The 18,627-nt window shown below is 36.0% G+C and overlaps 7 non-coding genes across 7 annotated transcripts; all 7 read right to left on the bottom strand.

Moving 5' to 3' along the window:
- Window positions 1-7,494: 7,494 nt before the first annotated feature.
- Window positions 7,495-7,609, bottom strand: TRNAL-CAA (transfer RNA leucine (anticodon CAA)). Its single transcript has 2 exons — window positions 7,572-7,609; window positions 7,495-7,540 (listed from the first exon to the last, which is right to left on the bottom strand). It is a non-coding gene; the product is annotated as a tRNA-Leu (tRNA).
- A 1,397-nt stretch (window positions 7,610-9,006) lies between these two features.
- On the bottom strand, window positions 9,007-9,121 carry TRNAL-CAA (transfer RNA leucine (anticodon CAA)). The gene is made up of 2 exons: window positions 9,084-9,121; window positions 9,007-9,052 (listed from the first exon to the last, which is right to left on the bottom strand). It is a non-coding gene; the product is annotated as a tRNA-Leu (tRNA).
- A 1,410-nt stretch (window positions 9,122-10,531) lies between these two features.
- On the bottom strand, window positions 10,532-10,646 carry TRNAL-CAA (transfer RNA leucine (anticodon CAA)). The gene is made up of 2 exons: window positions 10,609-10,646; window positions 10,532-10,577 (listed from the first exon to the last, which is right to left on the bottom strand). It is a non-coding gene; the product is annotated as a tRNA-Leu (tRNA).
- A 1,397-nt stretch (window positions 10,647-12,043) lies between these two features.
- Window positions 12,044-12,158, bottom strand: TRNAL-CAA (transfer RNA leucine (anticodon CAA)). The gene is made up of 2 exons: window positions 12,121-12,158; window positions 12,044-12,089 (listed from the first exon to the last, which is right to left on the bottom strand). It is a non-coding gene; the product is annotated as a tRNA-Leu (tRNA).
- A 1,410-nt stretch (window positions 12,159-13,568) lies between these two features.
- TRNAL-CAA (transfer RNA leucine (anticodon CAA)) lies at window positions 13,569-13,683 on the bottom strand. Its single transcript has 2 exons — window positions 13,646-13,683; window positions 13,569-13,614 (listed from the first exon to the last, which is right to left on the bottom strand). It is a non-coding gene; the product is annotated as a tRNA-Leu (tRNA).
- A 1,411-nt stretch (window positions 13,684-15,094) lies between these two features.
- On the bottom strand, window positions 15,095-15,209 carry TRNAL-CAA (transfer RNA leucine (anticodon CAA)). The gene is made up of 2 exons: window positions 15,172-15,209; window positions 15,095-15,140 (listed from the first exon to the last, which is right to left on the bottom strand). It is a non-coding gene; the product is annotated as a tRNA-Leu (tRNA).
- A 1,409-nt stretch (window positions 15,210-16,618) lies between these two features.
- On the bottom strand, window positions 16,619-16,733 carry TRNAL-CAA (transfer RNA leucine (anticodon CAA)). The gene is made up of 2 exons: window positions 16,696-16,733; window positions 16,619-16,664 (listed from the first exon to the last, which is right to left on the bottom strand). It is a non-coding gene; the product is annotated as a tRNA-Leu (tRNA).
- Between the last annotated feature and the right edge of the window lie 1,894 nt (window positions 16,734-18,627).

Below are 18,627 nucleotides of genomic sequence, written 5' to 3'. Positions count from 1 at the left end.
CTTCAGCCCTTATTACTGTTCTTATTACGAAATTAGATTTTCCTAAACCCTTGCAGAAAAGAAAATGAAATTGTGCCCATGTTAATGTATTATGAGAAAAAAACTTATATTTAATCTGCATATGCTCAAAATGGTCTCTTTATATTTTGCAGATTCACAGACCCTCCCAGAATGCCGAAAGGAGGAGTACAGAAGAAGAAGTGGGACCCAGAGGAAATGACGCAGGCAGTGACAGCAGTCAGGCAAACAAAAATGGGATTTCTGCGTGCCAGCAAAACATATGAAGTTCCACGGACCACAGTATTTCGATTAGTTAGAGAACATTCTGACAAATCTGCAGATGACGCTGCAAGAATACGGGTAGGTCGAAAGCCAATCTTCTCTCCAGCCATGGAAAATGATCTTTTCAGTTATGTCTTAGAAATGGAATCTCGTTACTATGTACTCACAAAACGTGACATTTGTTCAGTTGCTTATCAATTGGCTGTTCGAAATAATGTGAAGCACCCGTTCTCTGTGGTAAGAGAATGTGCTGGTAAAGACTGGTTTAGATTGTTTATGCAAAGACGTAAAGATGTAGTGAGTCTTCGAAATCCCACTGGAACCTCATTTGCGAGAGTAAATGGCTTCAGTCGCGAAAACGTGGCTAAATTTTTCAACAACTTGGAAAATGCCTACAAGAAGTTCAATTTCCCCCCTGACCGTGTGTATAATGTAGATGAGAGTGGACTTACTGTGGTGCAAACCAAACAGGACAAAACCATTGCATTAAAGGGGGAAAAGACAGGTGGGTACTCTGACATCCGCTGAGCGAAGATCACTAATAACTGTAGTAACATGTATGAGTGCGGGTGGTTCATTTGTCCTACCCATGTTAATTTTCCCAAGGAAAAATGAAAATGTTCAACTGATGAAATAAGCACCTCCAGATTCCATCCCAGCGTACCATCCCTCAGGCTGGATTCAACTCTCAATATTCACTAACTTGTTTTCGTCACTTCATCAGTAAAGTGAAGCCAAGCAAAGTTGACCCAGTACTCCTCATACTTGATGGCCACTACAGCCACACCAGGAATATTGAGGTTATTGACCTAGCTCGGGAAGAATCTGTTGTTATAATTTCTTTGCCACCACAGTGGACAAACATTCTTGGGCCCTCTGAAGAGATATTACAACGAGGAGTTGATATTTTTTTTCCCCGTAACCATGGGAGAAAAGCAACTCATTTTGACGTAGGAGAACTCTTTTCCAGAGCTTACCTACGTGCTCAGTCGGGCGAGATTGCTGTTAATGGATTCAAATGCACAGGGATTCATCCCCTGAATCCAAACGTTTTTAGGGATAGTGATTTCATTGGAGCTACCAACACAGCCAGTAATGACGCCTCTCTACCTCCTGATAGTGTTAATCCACAACCATCCACATCTTCGCCAACTGAAAATCCCACACCGCCTGTACAGGAAACAACTTCACTAAGTCAAAAGTCTACAAATGCTGTCTGCACTCGCCGATCAACTCAACCCAACCATGCAGTAACACCATGGGATATATCTCCAGTTCCAACTACAAGTAATGCACAATCCAAGAGGGAAAGCAGAACCACTTCGTCAACTGTACTCACAGGAACACCTTATAAACATTCTCTACAACACTCTCTTCATGAATCAGAAAGAAGAAGTCAAAGAAAAGCAACTCGTGCAAGAGATGTATCTTCAAAGAATCAAATCAGTGTGGAGGGAAAGGAAAAGATGAAATGGCAAAATCCAGAACGCAGTGTGGCAAGAAGCAGGACGACATTGCAAGTACAACAAGTGAATCGACCATTGAAAGTGATGGAATCACCTCTGATCATTGTAGTGTGATTGGTGAATGTGTAGGTCCGAGGAACCCAGACACTGAGTGCTTGTTCTGTGGAGAAAATTGGTCGACTGATGTTCCAGGCAGTAAGTGGATCTATTGTTTATTGTGCGCCCATGAGCTCTGTAGTGCAACAGAGGGAGATGTGTTTATTTGCGATTTTTGCAAGTAAATTTGTAGTTTTTCATTTAACTGCAAAACGAATGTCGAATTAACATAAATGAACAGAACAATAAGGCTAAGTGTCAAAGTTGTGTAATCTCTAATTATGAGGGTAATGTGGAATACTATATTCCACATTACCCCCCACTTTCATTTTGTTGACATTTCGTACTTTATTCACTAATGTTTTTTCTTCAAAAGCACATTAATTATTTAAAATATTCAGGAGTGTTTTTTTGAAAAAGGAATGTGTACAGTATTTTTTTGTTGAATTTTCATATGAAAATATGCACAAATAAAGTAATTATAGTTCAAAACAAAAACGGTATTCCACATTTGCCGCCTCTACTCTGCTAATTATGATAATATTCTTAAAATATTAATCAAAATCTTTCCTTCTCGTCAACTGGATTTCGCATCGTTTTTTGATATTTAATAATTATTCAATTCTTTATCGATTTCACATTAGTTTCCTTGCCAGGACAGTTGTCGTCCGGGTCAATCGGAAACAAAAGAACATCAAGAAAGTGCTCGAAACCGTATCAAACATACCAGTGCAGAATTCAAATAAATATGGTCCTCTCTCCTCCGAAATTAGTAATTGTAGCACACATGGAGCAAAAATTACCACAGGTCAGGAAGACAAGAGAAACAGCTTTGTGCTCTGTGAGGGCGAATCAAAATGTCGTCGCCTTCGGCATGGTCTAATTCAAATATCTCTTCAGGTGACTTATTAAATAATAATCCAATAGCGCAACAGCCCAATATCGGGTCAAGGCTTACCTATCGACTGCTGTCCTCCCTCCCACGCGAGCCACCAAGGGGGCGTGGAGATCTGCAGCCAGACTAGGGGGACGGGTGGTCAATGGCCGGAGTGTGGTGCTGATCACTTAGTCTCCAAAATGACTTTTCCCCCACATCCAGTAAATCGCACTGGGCTCTATGCACTTGGAAATTTACATTTACCTAGGTTTTTAGTACGAAATCTTAGGAGTTTGCAACCAGTACCTAAGGCTGCTGTGGATTTTGAGAAGAGGCTCGCAAATGAAAGAAGGGTATGTTTGGGCGAAAAATTTTATGACGATTGTCACCAGTATGGCTGGAACAGGGCCGTAGTAAACAATGGCAGTGACTACTTCCGGATCGTTTTGCGCAAGGATGAATGGAAGAGAACTCTTAGGGTATGAATTTTGCAAGTTGAGATAGCTGGGATACGAGGCTAAAGTCTGGCAAATTAGTTACGGACAACGTGTGACGAATTAGAATTTTTCGAGGGGGAATCTTACAGATCTTTTATCATGTAATAGTAGCTGATTCGGGTTTTCAAAGGGAATGCTTTATTCAGAATAAATAAATATTTGCTGCTGATTTACTGTATTAAGTCCAATTTATGCACAGTAAAGCTAATCGGGACTAGACCTACAGTTTAAAGTGGGATTCGAACCACTACGTGCCTCCACCGCGTATCGAACACGGGACCCCTTGATTACAAGGCGACGACGCTACCACTGCGCCACGGGGGAGGCCCAAATATTTGCAATTGGTTAGTTATTTTGTTTATATTTTTTTCGAGACGAGACGAGACAGGTGGTCGGTCTCGTTCGTCTCGTCTCGAATTTTGAAAAGCCTGTCCCGTCTCGTCTCGTGTCGTGGGCAACACTACTCACCGTGACTCCTGGATTTCTTATAGGACTTTCTAAGTGTTAATCTCCGAACTAAAGTTCTGTTCTAAAAAGTGTGGATGCCAAATTAATGAACGTGCTTGTATTGCCCATTTCAACTAAACAGCCTGCAAATTGCTTCTCGCGTTGGAAGCTACTTATTCCAGTATGAATTATACAAGACTATTCCTTTTAGAAATAATGCCAAACAAAATGAAGTACTTTCTAGTGTTGTAACTTGGGTGTGCAGGTTAAAAGAAACGTGACCAACAAATTAGTGTAATCGTCTAATTTAAATATAAACATGTTTGTCATTTAACTATGTGAGTACCCGTGTTCTGAAAGCCACTTTTTAAGAATAACTTGGTTACTACAAGTACTAAGTAACTTAGGTACCTGAACCAAATATGACCTACTTCAGATGTGCGATTGTTTCTAATGGTGTACAAAGTCAGAAAGGTAAAACCAGTGTGCGAATTAACGGTGGTGAAGTCGAGGATTTCCCCTCCACCAAAATAATAATAATAATAAGGAAAAGGAAAAGGAAAATTATTTTTATCCCTGCCAGGAATTTTTCTATCCCCCTCCCAAAGAAAACAGAGTTAAAAGTATATATATAGTATACGATATCTTAAAAATAAACACAATTAAAAAATCATTGATGGTTCAGTCATCATCAAAGATTTATCTGCCGAAAAAGACGTAGCCCGAAGCCCGGTTTAGGCGAAAGCATTTATTCAACCGAGAGGAATAACGTTTCGTGTAAAACGTTATTAGGTACAAAACAATGGCGCTGTTGAATTACATACTTTACAACGTTTACTGTACACGTATGGAAGGATATTTTAATGTTTCAAATGTAAACACCGTGCACCCATCATCGATGTGTAACTCGACGTGCCTTTCTTGCTGTAAATCATACATTGTAATCACAAAAGCTAGGCGAGAAGTTACATGAAATACTTCCGTGCTATAAGATTTATGCTAGCAAAAATGCTAAAGGAGATGCTTTCGTCTAAAACCGGCCTTATGGATTAAAGAAGAACACCATTCTGCAACTGAGCAACCTCAACTGAGCCGAGACAATAGGGGACTGTTTTCCACTTAAGTCTTCATGGTATAGTGCTGATATTTTACGGCTATTAAAGTGTTCATAAGAAACCTGTAGGCAGGTTAGATCGGACATAAAATTTCAACTTGGCAAAATAAATTTGGTCAACTTTTCGGTGTTGCCAGTTCGATAACTCTTTTTGTGTATGAGTTTCGGTCTTCTTAAAATAAAAATATATTGTTTCTAAATTACGTGTAAATCTAATTATAAGATTTTATGACCTAGGCTACTCGCATATACATTGATGACCCGTACACATTACATATAACGCCACATAAACTACAATGTGGAGAGCATGGACGTGGCCAGAAATGTTTATAGAGGGGGATCAGGCCATTGAAAACACTTGAAAAGTAGAAATAATAACAATAATAATTAATATCTTCGTTATGATTATTCTTATTACAAATTTACTATTATTATTATTATTATTATTATTATATCCCTGAAGAGACTTTGCTACTTGATTCACCAGATGAGTGAATATTCAGCACAATATTTTTTTCTTATTTTTTACATTTCATAGTATACTAAAATGTATAACCAATTTTGCACGCCTCATTCAAGAAAATGTTTGAAAACTTAAGGGGAAAATTTGCTCATAAATTTTATGTTGTGTGGGCTCACATAAAACCCTATTTTTTGCAATTTTTGAGAACTGATTAAATTGTAGAATTAGAACATGAAAAAACCTGGTTCCTACATTTTACACATTTTTTTTCAATCTAACGCAGCCTTTTTGCTATAATTATTCTGTTCGAATGCTAACTAACTGAAATTAACAATAAAAGTAACAAGATTTCTGCTCTCTGTAACTTGAAATGAACGATGCCAATTTCCAGGACAGGCGGAGGAGGGGCTAACGGACCGGTTCGACAACTCCCCCCCCCCTTGACGCGCTTCCTTGATTTTGAGCCACTGTAAACCAACAGGGTTGTTGTCTTTAAAAAATCTTACTTTTAAGCTTACTTTATCCTACAGGACCTTCAATTTCAAATGGGACTCGAGTTCCTATGTAATGTCCTTCAAACTAGGTTCGAACAAAGGATCCCTCGTGAAAAACTGGCAGAAAACATTCTGCCAGGAGTGGGATTCAAACCTACACCCTCATTCGAGGACCAGAATTCCTCAGCCACACAACCGTGGAAGTTTTCGCTTGAGTCTGGCGCCTTACACCGCTCGGCCATCCTGACCACCGGAAGAAGAGTTCATCATAGCATGAATTGTTAGCTACGATATGGTTCGTGATGTGCTTGCTTCCCATGCTCGGGTGATTATGTCGTTGCGAGCCAAAATTGAAATATGAATTATTACAAGACCAAATCGTATGAACTGCGCATAACATTCCCACGTCATGTCCTTGGAGCAGTGTGTGAATTAACGGGAGGGATGCAGGATATTTCCTCCTCACAAAATATCTTACTCCTGTCATAACATATTTATTTTTATCCCTGCCAGGGATGTTTTTATACCCCTTAGAGTAAATGGAATTAAAAACATTATTAGAATACCATATGTTAACTATGGAACGCACACAATTTTTTAAGAAATCTTTCGTGTCCAGTCGTCAGAGATTTCTTAAGTACTGAATTGAATTGAATTGAAATGTATTTATTTAAGTGTTGTTAACAGTTTAGCCTTTATGCAACACTGTGGTTTAACACACATGCATAAAACTATTTTACAAAATAAGGTTAGAATACATAAAAGAGGGTTGCAATAATATACATTCAATACATACATCAGAATTTAAAAAGAATATATATAAAAGTCAAGACACAATTGTTCTTAAAATAGCTTACATTTTTGTCGAATTCAATTTCCATAGATTGGGACATTCACCTGTGCTAACCATACTAATTTGTCCATCCTAGTGTTGGATTTCAAAACTGTAGTTGCAATTACATTATGATGATTTCTGTTGTTATAATTAGGCACATTCACGCATAATTTTTCCAGATTTGTTTTACTATCTATTACACGTGCTAAGATATTGTCTATAAACTGATGACAGAATATCTTCGTTATGATTATTCTTATTACAAATTTACTTTTATTATTATTATATCCCTGAAGAGACTTTGCTACTTGATTCACCAGATGAGTGAATATTCTGCACAATATTTTTTTCTTATTTTTTACATTTCATAGTATACTAAAATGTATAACCAATTTTGCACGCCTCATTCAAGAAAATGTTTGAAAAGTTAAGGGAAAAATTTGCTCATACATTTTATGTTGTGTGAGCTCACATAAAACCCTATTTTTTGCAATTTTTGAGAACTGAGTAAATTGTAGAATTAGAACATGAAAAAAAATGGTTCCTACATTTTACACTATTTTTTCCACTCTAACGCAGCCTTTTTACTATAATTATTCTGTTCGAATGCTAACTAACTGAAATTAACAATAAAAGTAACAAGATTTCTGCTCTCTTGTAACTTGAAATGAACGATGCCAATTTCCAGGACAGGGGGAGGAGGGGCTAACGGACTGGTTCGACGACCCCCCCCTCTTGACGCGCTTCCTTCATTTGGAGCAACTGAAAACCAACAGGGTTGTTGTCTTTAAAAAAATCACACTTTTAAGCTTACTTAATCCTACAGTACCTTCAATTTCAAAGGGGACTCGAGTTCCTATGTAATGTCCTTCAAACTAGGCTCGAACAAAGGATCCCTCCTGAAAAACTGGAAGAAAACATTCTGTCAGGAGTGGGATTCGAACCCACGCCCTCATTCGAGGACCAGAATTCCTCAACCACACAAGCGTGGAAGCTCTCGCTTGAGTCTGGCGCCTTAGACCGCTCGGCCATCCTGACCACCGGAAGGAGAGTTCATCATAGCATGAATTGTTCGCTACGATATCATTCCCACATCATGTCCTTGGAGCAGTGTGTGTGAATTAACGGGAGGGATGCAGGAGATTTCCTCCTCACAAATTATCTTATTCCTGTCATAACATATTTATTTTTATCCCTGCCAGGGATGTTTTTATACCCCTTATAGTAAATGAAATTAAAAACATTATTAGAATACCATATCTTAAGTATGGAACACACACAATTTTTTTAAGAAATCTTTCGTGTCCAGTCGTCAGAGATTTCTTAAGTACTGATTTGAATTGAATTGAAATGTATTTATTTAAGTGTTGTTAACAGTTTAGCCTTTATGCAACACTGTGGTTTAACACACATGCATAAAACTATTTTACAAAATAAGGTTAGAATACATAAAAGAGGGTTGCAATAATATACATTCAATACATACATCAGAATTTAAAAATAATATAGTATATAAGAGACACAATTATTCTTAAAATAGCTTACATTTTTGTCGAATTTAATTTCCATAGATTGGGACATTCACCTGTGCTAACCATACTAATTTGTCCATCCAAGTGTTGGATTTAAAAACTGTAGTTGTAATTACATTATGATGTCTTCTGATGTTATAATTAGGCACTTTCACGCATAATTTTTCCAGATTTGTTTAACTATCTATTACACGTGCTAAGATATTGTCTATAAACTGATGACAGAATATCTTCGTTATGATTATTCTTATTACAAATTTACTTTTATTATTATTATATCCCTGAAGAGACTTTGCTACTTGATTCACCAGATGAGTGAATATTCTGCACAATATTTTTTTCTTATTTTTTACATTTCATAGTATACTAAAATGTATAACCAATTTTGCACGCCTCATTCAAGAAAATGTTTGAAAAGTTAAGGGAAAAATTTGCTCATACATTTTATGTTGTGTGAGCTCACATAAAACCCTATTTTTTGCAATTTTTGAGAACTGAGTAAATTGTAGAATTAGAACATGAAAAAAAATGGTTCCTACATTTTACACTATTTTTTCCACTCTAACGCAGCCTTTTTACTATAATTATTCTGTTCGAATGCTAACTAACTGAAATTAACAATAAAAGTAACAAGATTTCTGCTCTCTTGTAACTTGAAATGAACGATGCCAATTTCCAGGACAGGGGGAGGAGGGGCTAACGGACCGGTTCGACGACCCCCCCCCCCCTCTTGACGCGCTTCCTGAAAACCAACAGGGTTGTTGTCTTTAAAAAAATCACACTTTTAAGCTTACTTAATCCTACAGTACCTTCAATTTCAAAGGGGACTCGAGTTCCTATGTAATGTCCTTCAAACTAGGCTCGAACAAAGGATCCCTCCTGAAAAACTGGAAGAAAACATTCTGTCAGGAGTGGGATTCGAACCCACGCCCTCATTCGAGGACCAGAATTCCTCAACCACACAAGCGTGGAAGCTCTCGCTTGAGTCTGGCGCCTTAGACCGCTCGGCCATCCTGACCACCGGAAGGAGAGTTCATCATAGCATGAATTGTTCGCTACGATATCATTCCCACATCATGTCCTTGGAGCAGTGTGTGTGAATTAACGGGAGGGATGCAGGAGATTTCCTCCTCACAAATTATCTTATTCCTGTCATAACATATTTATTTTTATCCCTGCCAGGGATGTTTTTATACCCCTTATAGTAAATGAAATTAAAAACATTATTAGAATACCATATCTTAAGTATGGAACACACACAATTTTTTTAAGAAATCTTTCGTGTCCAGTCGTCAGAGATTTCTTAAGTACTGATTTGAATTGAATTGAAATGTATTTATTTAAGTGTTGTTAACAGTTTAGCCTTTATGCAACACTGTGGTTTAACACACATGCATAAAACTATTTTACAAAATAAGGTTAGAATACATAAAAGAGGGTTGCAATAATATACATTCAATACATACATCAGAATTTAAAAAGAATATATATAAAAGTCAAGACACAATTGTTCTTAAAATAGCTTACATTTTTGTCGAATTCAATTTCCATAGATTGGGACATTCACCTGTGCTAACCATACTAATTTGTCCATCCTAGTGTTGGATTTCAAAACTGTAGTTGCAATTACATTATGATGATTTCTGTTGTTATAATTAGGCACATTCACGCATAATTTTTCCAGATTTGTTTTACTATCTATTACACGTGCTAAGATATTGTCTATAAACTGATGACAGAATATCTTCGTTATGATTATTCTTATTACAAATTTACTTTTATTATTATTATATCCCTGAAGAGACTTTGCTACTTGATTCACCAGATGAGTGAATATTCTGCACAATATTTTTTTCTTATTTTTTACATTTCATAGTATACTAAAATGTATAACCAATTTTGCACGCCTCATTCAAGAAAATGTTTGAAAAGTTAAGGGAAAAATTTGCTCATACATTTTATGTTGTGTGAGCTCACATAAAACCCTATTTTTTGCAATTTTTGAGAACTGAGTAAATTGTAGAATTAGAACATGAAAAAAAATGGTTCCTACATTTTACACTATTTTTTCCACTCTAACGCAGCCTTTTTACTATAATTATTCTGTTCGAATGCTAACTAACTGAAATTAACAATAAAAGTAACAAGATTTCTGCTCTCTTGTAACTTGAAATGAACGATGCCAATTTCCAGGACAGGGGGAGGAGGGGCTAACGGACTGGTTCGACGACCCCCCCCTCTTGACGCGCTTCCTTCATTTGGAGCAACTGAAAACCAACAGGGTTGTTGTCTTTAAAAAAATCACACTTTTAAGCTTACTTAATCCTACAGTACCTTCAATTTCAAAGGGGACTCGAGTTCCTATGTAATGTCCTTCAAACTAGGCTCGAACAAAGGATCCCTCCTGAAAAACTGGAAGAAAACATTCTGTCAGGAGTGGGATTCGAACCCACGCCCTCATTCGAGGACCAGAATTCCTCAACCACACAAGCGTGGAAGCTCTCGCTTGAGTCTGGCGCCTTAGACCGCTCGGCCATCCTGACCACCGGAAGGAGAGTTCATCATAGCATGAATTGTTCGCTACGATATCATTCCCACATCATGTCCTTGGAGCAGTGTGTGTGAATTAACGGGAGGGATGCAGGAGATTTCCTCCTCACAAATTATCTTATTCCTGTCATAACATATTTATTTTTATCCCTGCCAGGGATGTTTTTATACCCCTTATAGTAAATGAAATTAAAAACATTATTAGAATACCATATCTTAAGTATGGAACACACACAATTTTTTTAAGAAATCTTTCGTGTCCAGTCGTCAGAGATTTCTTAAGTACTGATTTGAATTGAATTGAAATGTATTTATTTAAGTGTTGTTAACAGTTTAGCCTTTATGCAACACTGTGGTTTAACACACATGCATAAAACTATTTTACAAAATAAGGTTAGAATACATAAAAGAGGGTTGCAATAATATACATTCAATACATACATCAGAATTTAAAAATAATATAGTATATAAGAGACACAATTATTCTTAAAATAGCTTACATTTTTGTCGAATTTAATTTCCATAGATTGGGACATTCACCTGTGCTAACCATACTAATTTGTCCATCCAAGTGTTGGATTTAAAAACTGTAGTTGTAATTACATTATGATGTCTTCTGATGTTATAATTAGGCACTTTCACGCATAATTTTTCCAGATTTGTTTAACTATCTATTACACGTGCTAAGATATTGTCTATAAACTGATGACAGAATATCTTCGTTATGATTATTCTTATTACAAATTTACTTTTATTATTATTATATCCCTGAAGAGACTTTGCTACTTGATTCACCAGATGAGTGAATATTCTGCACAATATTTTTTTCTTATTTTTTACATTTCATAGTATACTAAAATGTATAACCAATTTTGCACGCCTCATTCAAGAAAATGTTTGAAAAGTTAAGGGAAAAATTTGCTCATACATTTTATGTTGTGTGAGCTCACATAAAACCCTATTTTTTGCAATTTTTGAGAACTGAGTAAATTGTAGAATTAGAACATGAAAAAAAATGGTTCCTACATTTTACACTATTTTTTCCACTCTAACGCAGCCTTTTTACTATAATTATTCTGTTCGAATGCTAACTAACTGAAATTAACAATAAAAGTAACAAGATTTCTGCTCTCTTGTAACTTGAAATGAACGATGCCAATTTCCAGGACAGGGGGAGGAGGGGCTAACGGACCGGTTCGACGACCCCCCCCCCCCTCTTGACGCGCTTCCTGAAAACCAACAGGGTTGTTGTCTTTAAAAAAATCACACTTTTAAGCTTACTTAATCCTACAGTACCTTCAATTTCAAAGGGGACTCGAGTTCCTATGTAATGTCCTTCAAACTAGGCTCGAACAAAGGATCCCTCCTGAAAAACTGGAAGAAAACATTCTGTCAGGAGTGGGATTCGAACCCACGCCCTCATTCGAGGACCAGAATTCCTCAACCACACAAGCGTGGAAGCTCTCGCTTGAGTCTGGCGCCTTAGACCGCTCGGCCATCCTGACCACCGGAAGGAGAGTTCATCATAGCATGAATTGTTCGCTACGATATCATTCCCACATCATGTCCTTGGAGCAGTGTGTGTGAATTAACGGGAGGGATGCAGGAGATTTCCTCCTCACAAATTATCTTATTCCTGTCATAACATATTTATTTTTATCCCTGCCAGGGATGTTTTTATACCCCTTATAGTAAATGAAATTAAAAACATTATTAGAATACCATATCTTAAGTATGGAACACACACAATTTTTTTAAGAAATCTTTCGTGTCCAGTCGTCAGAGATTTCTTAAGTACTGATTTGAATTGAATTGAAATGTATTTATTTAAGTGTTGTTAACAGTTTAGCCTTTATGCAACACTGTGGTTTAACACACATGCATAAAACTATTTTACAAAATAAGGTTAGAATACATAAAAGAGGGTTGCAATAATATACATTCAATACATACATCAGAATTTAAAAATAATATAGTATATAAGAGACACAATTATTCTTAAAATAGCTTACATTTTTGTCGAATTTAATTTCCATAGATTGGGACATTCACCTGTGCTAACCATACTAATTTGTCCATCCAAGTGTTGGATTTAAAAACTGTAGTTGCAATTACATTATGATGTCTTCTGATGTTATAATTAGGCACTTTCACGCATAATTTTTCCAGATTTGTTTAACTATCTATTACACGTGCTAAGATATTGTCTATAAACTGATGACAGAATATCTTCGTTATGATTATTCTTATTACAAATTTACTTTTATTATTATTATATACCTGAAGAGACTTTGCTACTTGATTCACCAGATGAGTGAATATTCTGCACAATATTTTTTTCTTATTTTTTACATTTCATAGTATACTAAAATGTATAACCAATTTTGCACGCCTCATTCAAGAAAATGTTTGAAAAGTTAAGGGAAAAATTTGCTCATACATTTTATGTTGTGTGAGCTCACATAAAACCCTATTTTTTGCAATTTTTGAGAACTGAGTAAATTGTAGAATTAGAACATGAAAAAAAATGGTTCCTACATTTTACACTATTTTTTCCACTCTAACGCAGCCTTTTTACTATAATTATTCTGTTCGAATGCTAACTAACTGAAATTAACAATAAAAGTAACAAGATTTCTGCTCTCTTGTAACTTGAAATGAACGATGCCAATTTCCAGGACAGGGGGAGGAGGGGCTAACGGACCGGTTCGACGACCCCCCCCCCTCTTGACGCGCTTCCTTCATTTGGAGCAACTGAAAACCAACAGGGTTGTTGTCTTTAAAAAAATCACACTTTTAAGCTTACTTAATCCTACAGTACCTTCAATTTCAAAGGGGACTCGAGTTCCTATGTAATGTCCTTCAAACTAGGCTCGAACAAAGGATCCCTCCTGAAAAACTGGAAGAAAACATTCTGTCAGGAGTGGGATTCGAACCCACGCCCTCATTCGAGGACCAGAATTCCTCAACCACACAAGCGTGGAAGCTCTCGCTTGAGTCTGGCGCCTTAGACCGCTCGGCCATCCTGACCACCGGAAGGAGAGTTCATCATAGCATGAATTGTTCGCTACGATATCATTCCCACATCATGTCCTTGGAGCAGTGTGTGTGAATTAACGGGAGGGATGCAGGAGATTTCCTCCTCACAAATTATCTTATTCCTGTCATAACATATTTATTTTTATCCCTGCCAGGGATGTTTTTATACCCCTTATAGTAAATGAAATTAAAAACATTATTAGAATACCATATCTTAAGTATGGAACACACACAATTTTTTTAAGAAATCTTTCGTGTCCAGTCGTCAGAGATTTCTTAAGTACTGATTTGAATTGAATTGAAATGTATTTATTTAAGTGTTGTTAACAGTTTAGCCTTTATGCAACACTGTGGTTTAACACACATGCATAAAACTATTTTACAAAATAAGGTTAGAATACATAAAAGAGGGTTGCAATAATATACATTCAATACATACATCAGAATTTAAAAATAATATAGTATATAAGAGACACAATTATTCTTAAAATAGCTTACATTTTTGTCGAATTTAATTTCCATAGATTGGGACATTCACCTGTGCTAACCATACTAATTTGTCCATCCAAGTGTTGGATTTAAAAACTGTAGTTGCAATTACATTATGATGTCTTCTGATGTTATAATTAGGCACTTTCACGCATAATTTTTCCAGATTTGTTTAACTATCTATTACACGTGCTAAGATATTGTCTATAAACTGATGACAGAATATCTTCGTTATGATTATTCTTATTACAAATTTACTTTTATTATTATTATATACCTGAAGAGACTTTGCTACTTGATTCACCAGATGAGTGAATATTCTGCACAATATTTTTTTCTTATTTTTTACATTTCATAGTATACTAAAATGTATAACCAATTTTGCACGCCTCATTCAAGAAAATGTTTGAAAAGTTAAGGGAAAAATTTGCTCATACATTTTATGTTGTGTGAGCTCACATAAAACCCTATTTTTTGCAATTTTTGAGAACTGAGTAAATTGTAGAATTAGAACATGAAAAAAAATGGTTCCTACATTTTACACTATTTTTTCCACTCTAACGCAGCCTTTTTACTATAATTATTCTGTTCGAATGCTAACTAACTGAAATTAACAATAAAAGTAACAAGATTTCTGCTCTCTTGTAACTTGAAATGAACGATGCCAATTTCCAGGACAGGGGGAGGAGGGGCTAACGGACCGGTTCGACGACCCCCCCCCCCTCTTGACGCGCTTCCTTCATTTGGAGCAACTGAAAACCAACAGGGTTGTTGTCTTTAAAAAAATCACACTTTTAAGCTTACTTAATCCTACAGTACCTTCAATTTCAAAGGGGACTCGAGTTCCTATGTAATGTCCTTCAAACTAGGCTCGAACAAAGGATCCCTCCTGAAAAACTGGAAGAAAACATTCTGTCAGGAGTGGGATTCGAACCCACGCCCTCATTCGAGGACCAGAATTCCTCAACCACACAAGCGTGGAAGCTCTCGCTTGAGTCTGGCGCCTTAGACCGCTCGGCCATCCTGACCACCGGAAGGAGAGTTCATCATAGCATGAATTGTTCGCTACGATATCATTCCCACATCATGTCCTTGGAGCAGTGTGTGTGAATTAACGGGAGGGATGCAGGAGATTTCCTCCTCACAAATTATCTTATTCCTGTCATAACATATTTATTTTTATCCCTGCCAGGGATGTTTTTATACCCCTTATAGTAAATGAAATTAAAAACATTATTAGAATACCATATCTTAAGTATGGAACACACACAATTTTTTTAAGAAATCTTTCGTGTCCAGTCGTCAGAGATTTCTTAAGTACTGATTTGAATTGAATTGAAATGTATTTATTTAAGTGTTGTTAACAGTTTAGCCTTTATGCAACACTGTGGTTTAACACACATGCATAAAACTATTTTACAAAATAAGGTTAGAATACATAAAAGAGGGTTGCAATAATATACATTCAATACATACATCAGAATTTAAAAATAATATAGTATATAAGAGACACAATTATTCTTAAAATAGCTTACATTTTTGTCGAATTTAATTTCCATAGATTGGGACATTCACCTGTGCTAACCATACTAATTTGTCCATCCAAGTGTTGGATTTAAAAACTGTAGTTGCAATTACATTATGATGTCTTCTGATGTTATAATTAGGCACTTTCACGCATAATTTTTCCAGATTTGTTTAACTATCTATTACACGTGCTAAGATATTGTCTATAAACTGATGACAGAATATCTTCGTTATGATTATTCTTATTACAAATTTACTTTTATTATTATTATATCCCTGAAGAGACTTTGCTACTTGATTCACCAGATGAGTGAATATTCTGCACAATATTTTTTTCTTATTTTTTACATTTCATAGTATACTAAAATGTATAACCAATTTTGCACGCCTCATTCAAGAAAATGTTTGAAAAGTTAAGGGAAAAATTTGCTCATACATTTTATGTTGTGTGAGCTCACATAAAACCCTATTTTTTGCAATTTTTGAGAACTGAGTAAATTGTAGAATTAGAACATGAAAAAAAATGGTTCCTACATTTTACACTATTTTTTCCACTCTAACGCAGCCTTTTTACTATAATTATTCTGTTCGAATGCTAACTAACTGAAATTAACAATAAAAGTAACAAGATTTCTGCTCTCTTGTAACTTGAAATGAACGATGCCAATTTCCAGGACAGGGGGAGGAGGGGCTAACGGACTGGTTCGACGACCCCCCCCCTCTTGACGCGCTTCCTTCATTTGGAGCAACTGAAAACCAACAGGGTTGTTGTCTTTAAAAAAATCACACTTTTAAGCTTACTTAATCCTACAGTACCTTCAATTTCAAAGGGGACTCGAGTTCCTATGTAATGTCCTTCAAACTAGGCTCGAACAAAGGATCCCTCCTGAAAAACTGGAAGAAAACATTCTGTCAGGAGTGGGATTCGAACCCACGCCCTCATTCGAGGACCAGAATTCCTCAACCACACAAGCGTGGAAGCTCTCGCTTGAGTCTGGCGCCTTAGACCGCTCGGCCATCCTGACCACCGGAAGGAGAGTTCATCATAGCATGAATTGTTCGCTACGATATCATTCCCACATCATGTCCTTGGAGCAGTGTGTGTGAATTAACGGGAGGGATGCAGGAGATTTCCTCCTCACAAATTATCTTATTCCTGTCATAACATATTTATTTTTATCCCTGCCAGGGATGTTTTTATACCCCTTATAGTAAATGAAATTAAAAACATTATTAGAATACCATATCTTAAGTATGGAACACACACAATTTTTTTAAGAAATCTTTCGTGTCCAGTCGTCAGAGATTTCTTAAGTACTGATTTGAATTGAATTGAAATGTATTTATTTAAGTGTTGTTAACAGTTTAGCCTTTATGCAACACTGTGGTTTAACACACATGCATAAAACTATTTTACAAAATAAGGTTAGAATACATAAAAGAGGGTTGCAATAATATACATTCAATACATACATCAGAATTTAAAAATAATATAGTATATAAGAGACACAATTATTCTTAAAATAGCTTACATTTTTGTCGAATTTAATTTCCATAGATTGGGACATTCACCTGTGCTAACCATACTAATTTGTCCATCCAAGTGTTGGATTTAAAAACTGTAGTTGCAATTACATTATGATGTCTTCTGATGTTATAATTAGGCACTTTCACGCATAATTTTTCCAGATTTGTTTAACTATCATTACAACTGCTAAAATATTGTCTAAAAACTGATGACAGAATATATTCCTTCTACTTTCAAGGTTACGTAATTTAAGTTTTTTTTACTTAGATTACTGTATTCATAATAGACATGATACATTTTAAAATTATTATACTTAAAACTACAAGACGTGCGTTGAACATTTTCAATTAGCGATGTATCACTTTTGAAATTTAACGGATGCCATATTTGACAAGCATATTCTAAGGACGTCCTAACCATGATGGAATACATGAAGATGAAAAGTTCCAAATTACCGCTTGCTTTCCACTTTCGTATCAGGTTTCCCATAATAGAGCTTGCTTTTTTCACAATCATATTTATGTGTGGCTTAAATGTAAGCTTAGTATCACATATAACACCAAGGTTTTTGATATTGTCTACATTCTGTACTGGTACATTGTTAACCTTGTAATTATAGACTGTATATTGTGTTTTCCTGGTATACATTACAAATTTAGTTTTATTTACATTTAGTTGAAACAGTGGCGTCTCCTGACCCTGAACTTCAGGCGTTGGCAAAGAAGGAATGTTAACCCCTCCCCCTCTCATTTCTGTGAACCAATATTACAAATTTTCTCCGTACCTTTTTGGTGTAAATTTATAAATATTTAGAAAAAACATTAAATTACATAAATTATTTTAAATGAAGTAAATACTTCATTTAAAGTATTAATATATTTGAAGGGTAAGGAGAAAATTAATATGTTCAATACTTCGCCAAACAATTAATTTTTAAAGCACGAGTTTGCAACCAGAGGGGTTGGTGCAACTCCTACCTATCACCCATAAAAAACACCGTGGACATAAGAATGACCCGTTCATTGAAAAATCGCTAAAGTGCACATTACCGGTTTTTCCCCTTACCCGTCATTTATCCTTCCAAAAAGTAAAATTTGAACAATCAACTGCTCATTACTTAGTTACTTGAATTCCAGTCTATTCTTCTTTCTTTAGAGAGAAATGCGCTGATCACCGCCTCATAAAATTTGGATTTATCCCCTTCTCGCAGCTTAGAAAGTAATTCTTTCTGGATGGAGATAAGACTAAATTCGTCATCCGCTTCTGAGGTTGAGTATATCGGCAGAATGTGTGGATCCTCTTCAGTGATGAGAACGATCTCTCGAGAGATGACGTCGTGGAAGGAATTGTTGCGATCAACACTGCTAATTTATATATTTATGTAAACTCAC

The sequence above is a fragment of the Lepisma saccharinum genome, chromosome 13, assembly GCF_977018435.1.
Source record: "Lepisma saccharinum chromosome 13, izLepSacc3.1, whole genome shotgun sequence".
In the NCBI taxonomy this organism is placed as follows: domain Eukaryota; kingdom Metazoa; phylum Arthropoda; class Insecta; order Zygentoma; family Lepismatidae; genus Lepisma; species Lepisma saccharinum.
Note: the sequence above shows the minus strand (reverse complement) of the source record. Positions and strands in the feature narration are given on the sequence as shown.